Source organism: Zophobas morio, unplaced genomic scaffold (genome assembly GCF_036711695.1).
Source record: "Zophobas morio isolate AGI-343-1 ecotype UQ-CSIRO unplaced genomic scaffold, CSIRO_AGI_Zmor_V1 ptg000004l, whole genome shotgun sequence".
NCBI lineage: Eukaryota > Metazoa > Arthropoda > Insecta > Coleoptera > Tenebrionidae > Zophobas > Zophobas morio.
Window position 1 is genome coordinate 18,923,278 of NW_026972109.1, and position 12,937 is coordinate 18,936,214.

At 29.5% G+C, this 12,937-nt stretch overlaps 2 protein-coding genes across 2 annotated transcripts in view; one reads left to right on the forward strand and one right to left on the reverse strand.

Moving 5' to 3' along the window:
• LOC135144612 (uncharacterized) overlaps positions 1-12,937 on the reverse strand; it is a 151,905-nt gene that overhangs the window by 133,995 nt on the left and 4,973 nt on the right. The gene's annotated exons all lie outside the window — the stretch shown is intronic.
• Positions 1-12,937, forward strand: part of LOC135144650 (fatty acid-binding protein-like) — a 29,899-nt gene that overhangs the window by 10,237 nt on the left and 6,725 nt on the right. The gene's annotated exons all lie outside the window — the stretch shown is intronic.

Genomic DNA, 12,937 nt, shown 5'->3' on the forward strand with positions numbered 1-12,937 from the left:
ATTTTGTCGGCAATACATCAACAATAATTACCAATGTGGCAAATTCCGCTGCGATTTTATATGTCAATAGTGTACAGCGTTTCCTGCAAACACTAATTAAGTTAAATTAAATCAAATTAATTAAATAATTAAAATAATAATAAAAATTAAAAATAGTCGATAAGTAAATTTATACACCTGTGTGCAATATCGCTATCAATGATGGGCCGCTATTAATAACCAACCACAATATGGCCCGTCATATATTGTTCCCACTTTAAAGATCCACCACCTGCTGCTGATTCATGTTGGTAATACAATAATATCCCTACTGATTGACAGCTTAATTAAATGCACAAGTGATGCAACCGAATCAAAAATACGATCGAATTGATGTAGAGCAAAAAAATGATATTTTACCTTCTTCTGTGTACTGCGTACATGATTACATTACAAGTACTTAATTTTGGCAAATGCTTGGCACAAGAATTTAAACATAACTTAATTCTGGAGTGTTGGCATGTGTATTTCGAGATAAATTGAGGCGTTGGTGGATCTTTAAAATGTGACCACCATTTGAATACCACACAACGTCGGCGGTGGTACAATTTAAAAATAGCATATCATGTAAGCTTCCAAGGAAAAAATATAAGTCTATCTTCATATGTTCTTCAGAGAGTAGGCGAAATTCGAGCCAAAAATACAATAAAATACTAACAGTATATACACTTTACTTAATACAATTAACATAAGTAAACACCAAAACATGATCGGTTAATTTGCAAAAATCAAAATGACTCACAGAAACATAACTTAAAAGCATTTTCCTACATATTTTAAAAATAAAGTTATAACAAAAGTCCCTACGACATTTGAACTCTTATTTTGTGATTTTTCTTGTTTTTCTACTTTTTTTAATTAAAAATATAACTGCACTTTAAGAACGATGATAACTAAAAATATCGTTTAATCTTGTAAGTGATTACAACGCTCAACAACTTTTTTGATACGCAGGTATCTATTTAAAATCAAAGTGTATCTGATACAATTTTTTCGTTGTATAATTTATGGAAAAGTTTATATGTTGCCAAATAACAGAAGGTGACCTTCAATAAAAGATTATTCTTATAATGTATAAAAAGTTTCCTTTTTATTTTGTTTGTATTCTCGTAGTTTTTTTGTTTGACCTTTGTCATGTTTGTTTATTTCCTTTACACAGGACTGCTTAAAGTTTATGTTCGTTCTTTCCGCTTTTTACTTCCAGAGCGTAAGCTCCTTTTTCCTCGATTTTATTATTTTTCGTTTTTTCATTTTCTTTCAATTTTCAATTTTTCGATTTTTCAATGTTTCGGTTTTATAATTTTTCCTTTTTTCAACTTTAATTTTTTTCAATTGTTCAATCAGTTTCTTTCGACTTTATAATTTTTTGTTTGTTCAATTTTTCAAATTTTCAATCTTTGATTTTTCAATTTTGCTATTTTTTAAAATCCAATAACTGAAAAATGGAAAAATTCTAAAATCGTAGAAAATTTTGAACAATATAATTATTATTATACATTTAAAATGCAAACTAGAAAAATCGCAAATAAAAATTGAAGAAACGAAAAATTGAAAACTGGGGTAAATGAAAAATCTAAAATTGAAAAAACGAAAAATTAAAAAATTTAAAAGTTAAAAAATTGGCGATAAATTGCAAATCGAAAACTCGAATCATCCAAAAAGTGGAAAATTTCACACTGAAGAAAAGAAAAATTATAAAATCAGAACATTGAAAAACCGAAGAAAATAAAAAACCGAAACAAAAAATTGCAAAATCTAAAAATTGAAAACATCCAAACGTTGAAGAATCGAAAAACTGAAAATTTTAAAAATCATTATTACATATTTAAAATGAAAACTAGAAAAATTGCAAATTGAAAATTGAAGAAACGAAGAATTGAAAAATCATAAAACTGAAAAGTCTAAAATTGAAAAAACGAAAAATTTAAAAATATAAAAGTTGCAAAATGGAAAAATTGAAAAAATAAAGAAAATAAAAAACCAAAACGAATAAAAACGCTAACGAATAATTGAAAAACGTTAAATAAAAACTCCAAGAGGTACACATCGTACAATTGGAAGAAAAAAAAAATAAAAATTGCAAATCAAAAAATTTAAGAAACGAAAAATTTTAAAAATTTAAATTGAAAAATAAAAAATTATAAAATCGAAACATTGAAAAATGAATAACCGAAAAATTAAAAGAAATAAAGAACCAAAACGAAAAATTACAAATCGAAAAATTGAAAAATTAAAAACTGAAAGCTCGAGAAACTCAAATCTAAAAATTGAAAAATCCATTAGTTGGAAAACTGAAAACTCGAAAAATTGCAAATCGAAAAACTAAACAAACAAAAAAAAGAAAAATTGAAGGATTAAAAAATTCAAATTAAAAGCTGAGGGAGTGTTATTTACACCACCGGGTTTTACTTTATAAAGGTTATCAGAAAACAAAAATCGCAAAAATGTTTTTATAAGTTTATAAGTTTTCAAAGAAGCGAGATTTGATTGGTTGCACTTCAAGGGCGAGCGAAGTTCTGTCTAAACAACCTTCGACCAATTTTTCAATAATATGTTTCAGAAATATTGCAGTCTATAAGTTGACACAAAAACGAAAATTTGTAGATTTATACACAATTTTGAGTCGAAGAGGGTGGATTTTATGGTAGGCGAATTAAATACTTAATTTGAATTAAAATTAACCGGTCGATCAGGTCATTGGATTGGTTGATGTTCATCACGTGATAAATTAATTGCGTGATTAAATGCTGCTATAAAACGTGTTTTTAGTGTTTCATTTTCACAAAATTTCGTAGAAAACAAGTTTCTAAATGTACCGAAAATTCAAAGATTATAGTATAACTTGTCATTTAATCTAGATTAAATACTAACCCCACTTATTAGAATTCCCCTCTAGAGGTTTCCATCAACCAGTGACATGTAAATATCTGGATAAATACACTTTGATGATTGTTTTAATCTTATTTTTAATCACCACCGCTGAACACCGAAAAAGATCGTAACAATACCCAGAGTTATGAAAGTTTTAGCAGACAAACTGATTAAGAATAACAGAGCAAATGACTGTTTTATTTATTTATTTATTCCCTCCGACAACATAGTTGGTTCCAAAAAAATAATATATGAATCGTTATAAAAACCTTATTTCTAGTAAGTATCCTTAAATTTTCTTCTACTTGTGATGTTATTCGACCATTGTCCACTACCCGTGTCCAGAAAAAATTATGTACATAATTAAACAATACAACGAAATAGCATTTAAAGAATTAATTTAATGTTTAAAGCTAACAGGAAATCATTCTTCTATAATGGACATTTGTTCATTTATAACTATGCTATATAGAAACCTTTGAGTTTATCTAATTTGTTTAAAATTCTGAGAATGAGTTACGATTGATATTGTATGCGTCAAAATTAGTATATTTATTCCCATTAAAAAATTAATGACGTCACCTTGGAAAAAATATTAAATAATAATTGCCCCAGATATGCACGCAGTATTTGTCATATTTAAACAACGATAAATAACTCTGCAGATACGCACGTTGATTAATGGCAACTATTAAACAATTAGACCTCGTTTTTGTAGCACAAATTCAAACTATGATAATAATCAGTTCTCTGCAAACGCTACAATGACATTAAAATTTTAACCGAAGTTAAAAAAAAATCAACACGCAACAGCCTTCGAAATTTTTAAATTTACATTCTCTAGAAAAAAGTAAATTCAAAAATCTATAGCTGCTGCCACGCTCACTGCCGTTGTCGTTGGGTCGTTATGGATTCTCCCCTCGACTTTTCCATTGCGTCCTAATTTAAATGTAAATTTAATCACATGGCAAGTACTGGTGATTTCCATAATGTTTTTTATTTGCGCATATTACATAAGTACAATTAAGAGAAAAAACCAGAACGCAGAACTTTTGACAACCACCTGTATAAAATCAGGCAGTGCTCTTTATAGATAGAAGCTCATTAATTATGATAAATGGTCAATTATGTCGAATCTTACATTTTTTATCGTAATGCATATAGCTGATAGCTACTCATTAGAAATTTAAGCATGCAATTATAGAATCTTAATTTGGTTTCATCGCATATATCATTTTAACAGTCGGATTTATCGACTGCGAAATGATCAAAACAAGCAATATATTAATTTTTTATAGTGTGGGTTCATTTGAAAATATCTCTCATGTATTTTATTTTATGACAAAATAGTGACATTTTACATTTGCCAGAATTAGCGAAAACGACAATGCAAAAGACGGATTAGACCTTGAGGTGAGCTTTTTCGGAAATTTTACAGGTAAAAGTCTATTTAAGTACAGCACTACCAGCAGCGAACCGTTAGCAAAATTCACAGGGAATTTCCTTTAGATTGTACTAAATAAACGACTGGTTTTATTTATTTATGCTGATTTTAAACTCAAACAACGAATATTAGCTAGACTAGTTTTTAAACTTTTTTTTCCTCTTTGTCAAAATAGAGGCGACAGAAATACTTTGTCATGAAAGGAAAACGCTATATTATTTGAACTCTACCATAAGCAATATCTTAACCAGAACAATAAAAAATACTGGAAAATGTCGTTTAAACGTTGGACGTTATATGCCCATGCTATCGCCATTATCTCAATACGTACAACCCAAATAATAAAGATATCAGCCGTACTAACCACTTCCTCTTTGGTTAATAACAAAAATAAATGTCTATTCAGGTTAAAAGTAATGAACATTAGAAAAACTACAACCAAATTTTTAGCCCAATATTATCTAGCATTCCGTTTTCCGCAATAGATATGATCAAAATTTTATTTTTTGGGCGAGGCCCATGACACATAATATTTATTTTTTTAATAATAAACGTTCTTATCAAAAAAGATAAAAAGATAACCACACAGCGGAGATGATGTATAAAAAATATCTAATAACATTTCCATGTTTTCCAATAATCTAACAACTAAATAATAAATGCACAAAGTTTGTGATTTTTTTTACAATTGCCAAACTACTATTTAATTTTAAGATAGATAAAAAAATAACTCAAAAATGGCACATAAGGCGCGCTTAATTTTTATTTCACTGTACACAAGCTAAATATCCAGTCACATAAGTTACGTTTGACTTTTAATGCACCCGCAATATAAACGAAAGACTAACCTTTATAAACGCAGTAACATACAATGAAAATGTCATTTACCTCGAGACATATTCGACTTTTTGCTGCAAATTCTTTGAATTCTTGTCGGTACCAAATTGCCGAGTTTGTTTATCAGTCTGAGGCCTCAAACGGAATAAATTTTGTAAATATTTATTTTTAGTATCACATATTGGCATCATTCAAGGCAATAAAAATATATGCCCAGATTATTTGATAAAAAAAATCAATTTATAATACTCAAATCGCTTATTAGACCTTCAAGTTAATTCTCAGGTCTGAATCTAAAATTGAGATCATTGAAAGTGAAACCTAGTTGACGAGACTGTAAAGGCGATCACGTTTTATTTTGACTGAGTTTTGCCTGTGAGTAAGTTTTTATTACTAATCGTTATTTTGTGGAATTAAATGTAGTCACCAAACTTGGCAAAGCAATGTACATTGCAGAGTATGAAATTTGTGATGATTCACATTGGTCTCCATATTCCCACTTCGTTGAGATAAATATAATATGTTGAAATTTTTCGTAATATGTACAAAACGAACATTTTCAATTTGAATAAATTTTGTTGTTTTTTTTTTATATCAATGTTTTACTTTAATTTAGTTGAGTTTTTTGTTTTATTGTTTCAAGGAGAAATTTTGGTAACTATTTTATTACTAATTCTCGATTCTGCTTTGCAAAATCGTTTTTTAGAATTTTTCCTCATAAAGCTTACAGATTTTAAAACCGATCAATTTTTGAGATAAAAGATTGTCTCAGATTATCGTAAAAGTGTTGTTTACATACGGAATGCTTGGAAGGATTATTTTTTCATGAAAAAAAAAATTCAATTGACAGTTCTAAGTACTATGGAAAATAAATTTTCAAACTCAATTTCCTCGAAGAGATTTTGCAGTGTCACTTATTATAAATTTCGTATTACTGCGTTTAGAAAACAAAATAACAATTTTAATGATAAATTTAAGTATGTAATGTTCTAAAATCAACTTTATTGTGCAAATTAGGTTAAAACATGAAAACTTGCAGTACAAATATTATTTGATAATTCTTTGAATTTTTCCTTTACTGACATAACCGCGTTATGAACACACAGAAATCAAAGTTATGATTTTCTATAATCCATTTCTTTGTTTTTTTCTTACTTCGACACTGTCATTAAATCTTTAAATATTTGAAACTTTTAACCAAATTTTTAATGCATAAACTCGAAATCAACAAAAATTATCAAAATATCACATTACTAATTGGATCGCCTTTACCTGATTTCGCTCTCGATAAAAAGATACCAATCTACAACGTCGTTTTAACTTGCGTAATCTACTCCTGATGCAATTACATTGGTAACATAATACAGGGTGTTTTATCACAACCGATGGATAAAATTACTTCAACACTATCATCGGCATAAAAAAATTATCATCCTGTACATCAACACTTGCAACTTATTATTAAATTAATTGTTTGAACGCCAAAACGGCTGTTCTGAGCAAGACAAATAAATCTTCGTTATTAAAGTTTTATTACGGGTAACTACTACTTTCGCTGAGAAGACACGATAATTGTAAAGAGTACGATAAAATTAACCAAAAGCTTCACCTTGGATTAGCTACGAACTGAAATTACAGGTCAAAATACCTTTCCGATGCACTTATTTACTTCAAATCATACATCTATAACCCCAATGCAACCATTATAAACTTAAAGTACCATTTATGTGTCTACTTCCATTACAAATAACCTAGTTGACACATCAGTGACGGCGGTGTGAACACACCTTGACACTAATGACAAAAATAACGTTTCTTTCCATAATCAGTTATAGCTAGTAAATTTTAAAAAGTCATTTGCAAAATATGTATACACTTGCAACTTCCTAGAGTCAGTCTATATACGAAATTCGAAAAAATAATGTAATAACAATTTAAAAAAAAAAATTTACTTGTAATGCTAATGATCAACTCATCGTTTTGCATAAATGTTACGAAATTAGTTGAAAAAGCATACCACTAAACCACAAGCAAGTTAAAACGCATTGAAACAACGTCATCAATTTCCTTGTGGGGATGAAGAACTAAATCTGACCAAGTTCTACAATCAGAGAAATACGTTTTTTTTTTAAATTCCGTTATGTGATTTCTTTGGTAAGTTACGAAATTAGATTGTACCAACTACATTTTTTTCGAATACTTCATACACATACAAGTAAAAATACAATGGATTGTTAAACCACGGTAAAGGAGCATGTCATGCTGCACATTTCAAATTAGATTTATTAACAACATTTGAAGATGATATCACCTGTTTTTAGAGTTGATAGGTAGACAGATTTTAATTCGCGTTTTACCACTTTTATTATAATCTTAATCAACACACATATCAACTTAATAGATTAATATCTTTCTAATTAAAGCGACAATAGACAACAAAGGAAAATATGAGATTGGTATTCTACAAGCTCTGAAACGACAAGAAAATATAAAATTAGACAAACGTCAACGTGACCATATTAAAATAAACAAACGAAAAATGGTCTAAAGTAATTTAAACAGAACTTTTGTCACTCCTGAAGAAGCACACTCAAACAAGTCCAGTTTCTTAAATAAATTACAAAATTTTATTTTCGTTATTTTCTCAGATGAGGTCAAAGAGAAACATATATTTCAAATGGACTTTTCTCAATGAAAATTTATAATGACGTCATCAACTTTTTCACTAGGGACAAATCTGTATACAAAAAAGAACCTGTTTTCTTTTTAATTTTAGAAAGTTACAACGGTACACAAATATTTTCTTTAAATTTTTGTGCTCCGAAACCCTATAAATTTTTTAGCCAAGCTTCTTAAGTTTAAAAAAATTAAAGTTTTGAATTAAGGTATTACTTTTTTTACTGAGTAGTGAAAAATATCTAGAAATAATTTTTATCATGATTTAGTAATCAAGGGAAATTTTTGGCCGTCAGCACATTTGTTTTTCGAAACAATTTAATACCATCCATATACTAGGTTACTTGATTTTAGAATTGTTCTTAAATCAGCAGTGTACACTATAAACAGACCAAGAATGGACCCCAACATATCGGGTGTTAATTTGAAAAAGTCATCAAGTTGGCTTTGATTTTTTGTACACAACCTGGAGTATGTCGACGATAAATTTAAAATTTAATCGATGATAACTGACCACGAGGAAATATCAATTAAACACAGTATGAATTAATAAAACACATCATTGCGTTTTTTTGGCTCCGTTTTCTTATATTAAAAAATGAACGCCAACTTGATGACTTTTTCAACTGAATATTTGATGAAATAATCAACCTTAACTCTAAATGTTTGCTTTTATTGAAAAGTATCATGTGATTGGTTGAAAATAAAAGCTGAACTAATAAACTACAAGTATTTAAATTTTGCCATCCACACCATGTTTTTGAAATATCTTTCAAATTTCACAACAACCTATTATCCAATGGCTTCGGACATTACTTGTAATACTTGTTTAACAAAATCGTTCAGAAACAACGTACAGACGGCAATGTGGATCTATTTTTTCATATTCTAGGTGATACGAATCGTCAGAAAATATAAAATAAGAAGTTCATCAAATGGACTATAATAACAATAAATCAATCAATAACGCGCTATTGTTCCAAAAGTAAAAATTAAAAAGTAATGTTAATAATAATAATCTTTATTAAATAGGAAGGAAGACCTAATACACAAAAAAACAGATAACTAAATGTAAATTCTACAGTACAGAAAAAATAAAAATGAAAAATAAAAACAAACAAACAATCGAACAAACAAGATCAAATACTACGTAACTTAGAAATACATTAAAAAAATTAACATTTATTTAATTACGAGTTTAATTACAGTAGAACCTCGATAATCCGAATTAATTGAGGAAAAGCTGTGTTCGGATTAGCGATTTGTTTATATCAGCGAATTTCCAAAAAATCTGAAAGGGAATTGAATAACAACTTCATACACTGCTGAAAACAAACTTCAAGAAATAAACCTTATTTTTTTTTTAGAAAGAAATAAAGTATTCTTAAGCAACAATGGATAATAGATACATTCGAAAAAATATTACTCTGGGACCCTAAACACGCAATCTTTTTGGAATCAATCCGTCGGGATCTATATCCACGAATTTTTTCAGAATTTTTAGATGACTTTTTTAAAGATGAAAGTTTCTATTATGTATTCGTATTAGGTAATCCCTTACGCAGATTTCGACCCATTCTCGACGATTTTCGAAATTTAACTAAATACATTTTCTTGTAGATTTTGGGCCACAAAAATCACTTCTGGCTTCATTTCTTCGATAACTTAAACTGTTCTTCCAGAATCGTCCATTGAAATATGTATCGCAATTTTTAAAAATTTCGAAAAATTCGAATTTCACACCGAATTTTCCGAAAATATTGCGCCGTTACCATCAACACGCTATTTTTTTGGAATCAGCATGTTGAGATCTATGTTCCTGAATTTTTTCACAATTTTTAGACAACAAGGGAAATTTTTTCAATGACTTCTTCAAATTTCGGTCAATTTTTGACATTTTCGAAACTTTACTAAATACATTTTCTTGTAGATTTCGAGCTCTAGAACTTACTTCCGGCCTGGTCTCTTTGATAACTCTAACGGTTTTTCCAGAATCGTCCGTTGAAATATCGAAATTTTTCGAAATTTAAAAAAATTCGCATTTCGTACCGATTCTTTCAAAAATGTTGCTCCGTGACCATAAACTCGCTATATTTTTGGAATCAGCACGTCGAGATATATATCTCCGAATTTTTTCAGAATTTTTAGACAACTATTTCAAGAATGAAATTTTCGATCCATTTTTGATGATTTTCGAAATTTAAGTAAACACTTTTTCTTGTATATTTCGGGCCGCAGATTACTGGATGTTCGGATAATCGTGGGTTCGGATTATAGAGGTTATATGTACATATTGTATTAGGAATAAACTCTGATAAATTACGTTTAAACGTCGAAAAAAACGAAGAGTTTTGACAGAAACTGGTAACTACTTATTGTAATTATTATCAAAACCCTTCCATTATAGAAGTATGATTATATACTTTTGCCATAATTAATTTTTGAGATACTGATTTTTTTCTTCTTCTAATAGAATAATTATAATATTATAATTATTAATTTTAAATACACATTATAATACCTATTATAAATGGTTATAGGAGTATTGGATGTTCTCGAGAAGTATAATTTTATATATTTTGTTAGCGAGTTAAATAAAATGACTTATTAGGTCAAGTACTAAGTCCAAAATAAAACCTGCAGAGCTGTTCAGTAGGGGCAAGTGGTACGAGATGGGACGTAAAAAAACTTTTCTTCATAATTTTGGCAAATTTAGATTTTTTCAAATCATATATTGTTTTACTGTTAGGTAAACGGTGTCGGGTAATGTAATCAACCCCCAAAACTTAAAATACAAATTTTTTAACGTAAAAAAAAAGTTGTACCACTATGTACCATTTGTCCCATAATAAACCACCGGGTGGTATACAGTGGGAAACGACAGTGTATATACTGGGACTATTCAAACGCAACTCATTATGAACAAATCTACTCACACAAAAAGTTTATAAGAATAATATATATTTTTAGTAATGTACAAGGAACATATAAGTTACAAAAGGTTGTATTGACTAAAATCTAAATTGAACGAAAGTTGTCGGATCGACCTCTGCGTCGCACCGGACACAAATGGTTTGTGCAATTTTAGAATTATGTTTTCCTTGTCAACGAAGTCTTCGTCATCTTTGTCATGGAAAACAAATTTAGAACCAAGTAATTTTTTTTTAAATCTTACTTCAAACTCCTCATTTCGTATTGCCTTTACTTGTCCAACGTAGTGCCGAACAGTCTTTTTTGTAGCATATTTAACCAAAATGTAATCTTCTACCGAAACTTCATCTAAATTGTTATTGAAATCTTCTTCTTCTGTAAAACTCTCAATGTCTGTAGAATCATCCGCAAACTCCTATTCATTCACGTCTTCAGAATCTGAACTTTCCTCAAATACCTTCTTCTTTACCTTATTAGGTTGCAACTTCTTCGTTTGTTTTAGTAATCTCATTCGATGTTCCTCTTCAATTTTCTTTTTAACTGGTGTATCAGTTAAAATTGTTGACTGCGCTTTCTTTCTGCCTTTTCTTGTATTCTTTCTAGTAACTTTTCCAGCTTGTCGTTGGGCAGATGATGCTAGTATTTTAGGGGGTCTGTGTACAGTTGTAATACTTGTTTCATCACAATTGAAGATTTGTGTTGGTTGAAAGTTAAATTTGTCCAACACTTCCCGTAAATTGGTAAAAAATTGCCCAACATTATGTTTATTGAAACTAGTTGCTCTACTCAAACTAGTCGCCTCTGGAGTACGAAGTGCAAGATCGGTATTTCGTTTTTGAAAACTGTGAGCCCATTCCACTTCAGCCATTTAATTTTTTTCCCATGATTGTGGCACATTTTTTCATTTGCTATGGCAAATCTATAGGCCAATTCCCGAGTTGATTTGAGTGTCAAACCATAGCACATTTGCGCAGCTTCAATCAAATATTGTTTTAGAAGAGTTTCTTTCTCCGTAGTAAAAACGCATTTGAAACCATGTTCTCGGGAAAAATTAAATCTCTCCTTGTCTTCATCTTCCAAACTTTTATATTTCGTAATTTTCCTATGAAGAGCGGATTTACTAACTTTATACTGGTCTGCTGCTTGTCGTATAGTCATACCTATTTCTTGAAATAACCTGATGGACGGCATTACGTATTTTCTCTTTGCTTTTTCGTAGACGCAATTGACTTTCGAGAAACCTTTTTGCCATACTTCTCCTTGGATATTTGGGCATATTGGACTCCTACCAACATTTTTTTTTTCAGAGTTATATATGATACAACGCTTAACTTAAGTATAATTGTCCCACTATATACCAGACTGTCCCAGTAAATACCGTCATGCATAAATGAAAATCAGGTACGATTTTATTAAAGTGATAGGGCTCTTATGAATTGCAACACATGCACTAGCTTAGATTCATGTTTTTGAAATTATGGCGAGAAATTGCAAGAATTTCATGTATATTGAACAAAAATACGCCCATCAACATGTTTCTCGTAACCACACACAGAACAGTTCTTACCGAAATCAGTTGGTGTATCACAAAAATACTTTTAAATGGCAACCACTGCGTTATCACCCACGTTTACTAGGATGTTGTAGAACTGAATCTTAAAATTCTAGTTGCACTGCTTCAATTAAATTTTGTGTTATACAGGAAATCTCACTATGTACCGCGTCCCACTATGTACCACTTGCCCCTACTTCAAGTAAAAGTACTTGAAGTAATACTTCAAGTACTTTAAGTACTTCAACTACTTTACTTGAAGTACTTTTATATTTAGGTACTTGGTACTTGGAGTATTTCTAAAATGTACTTGAGTTTAGTACTTGATTTTGCCAAGTACTTTACTCCAAGTACTTGACTCAGTATTTTAAATACTCTTGAATTACTTGAAGTATGAAAGTGGAAATTTCAAATGCTTTAGTCTCTATTTTACGAAGTTTTCAGATCTCAAAATAGGGTCTGTTAAATACTTGAAGTTATTAATTCAATTATTTGATTAGATGTATTTTTATAGTAAAATCGTGTTTGTTTCCTGTGAGGTTATATTTTGATCTGTGATTGTGGATATCTTATCCACAATATGACGT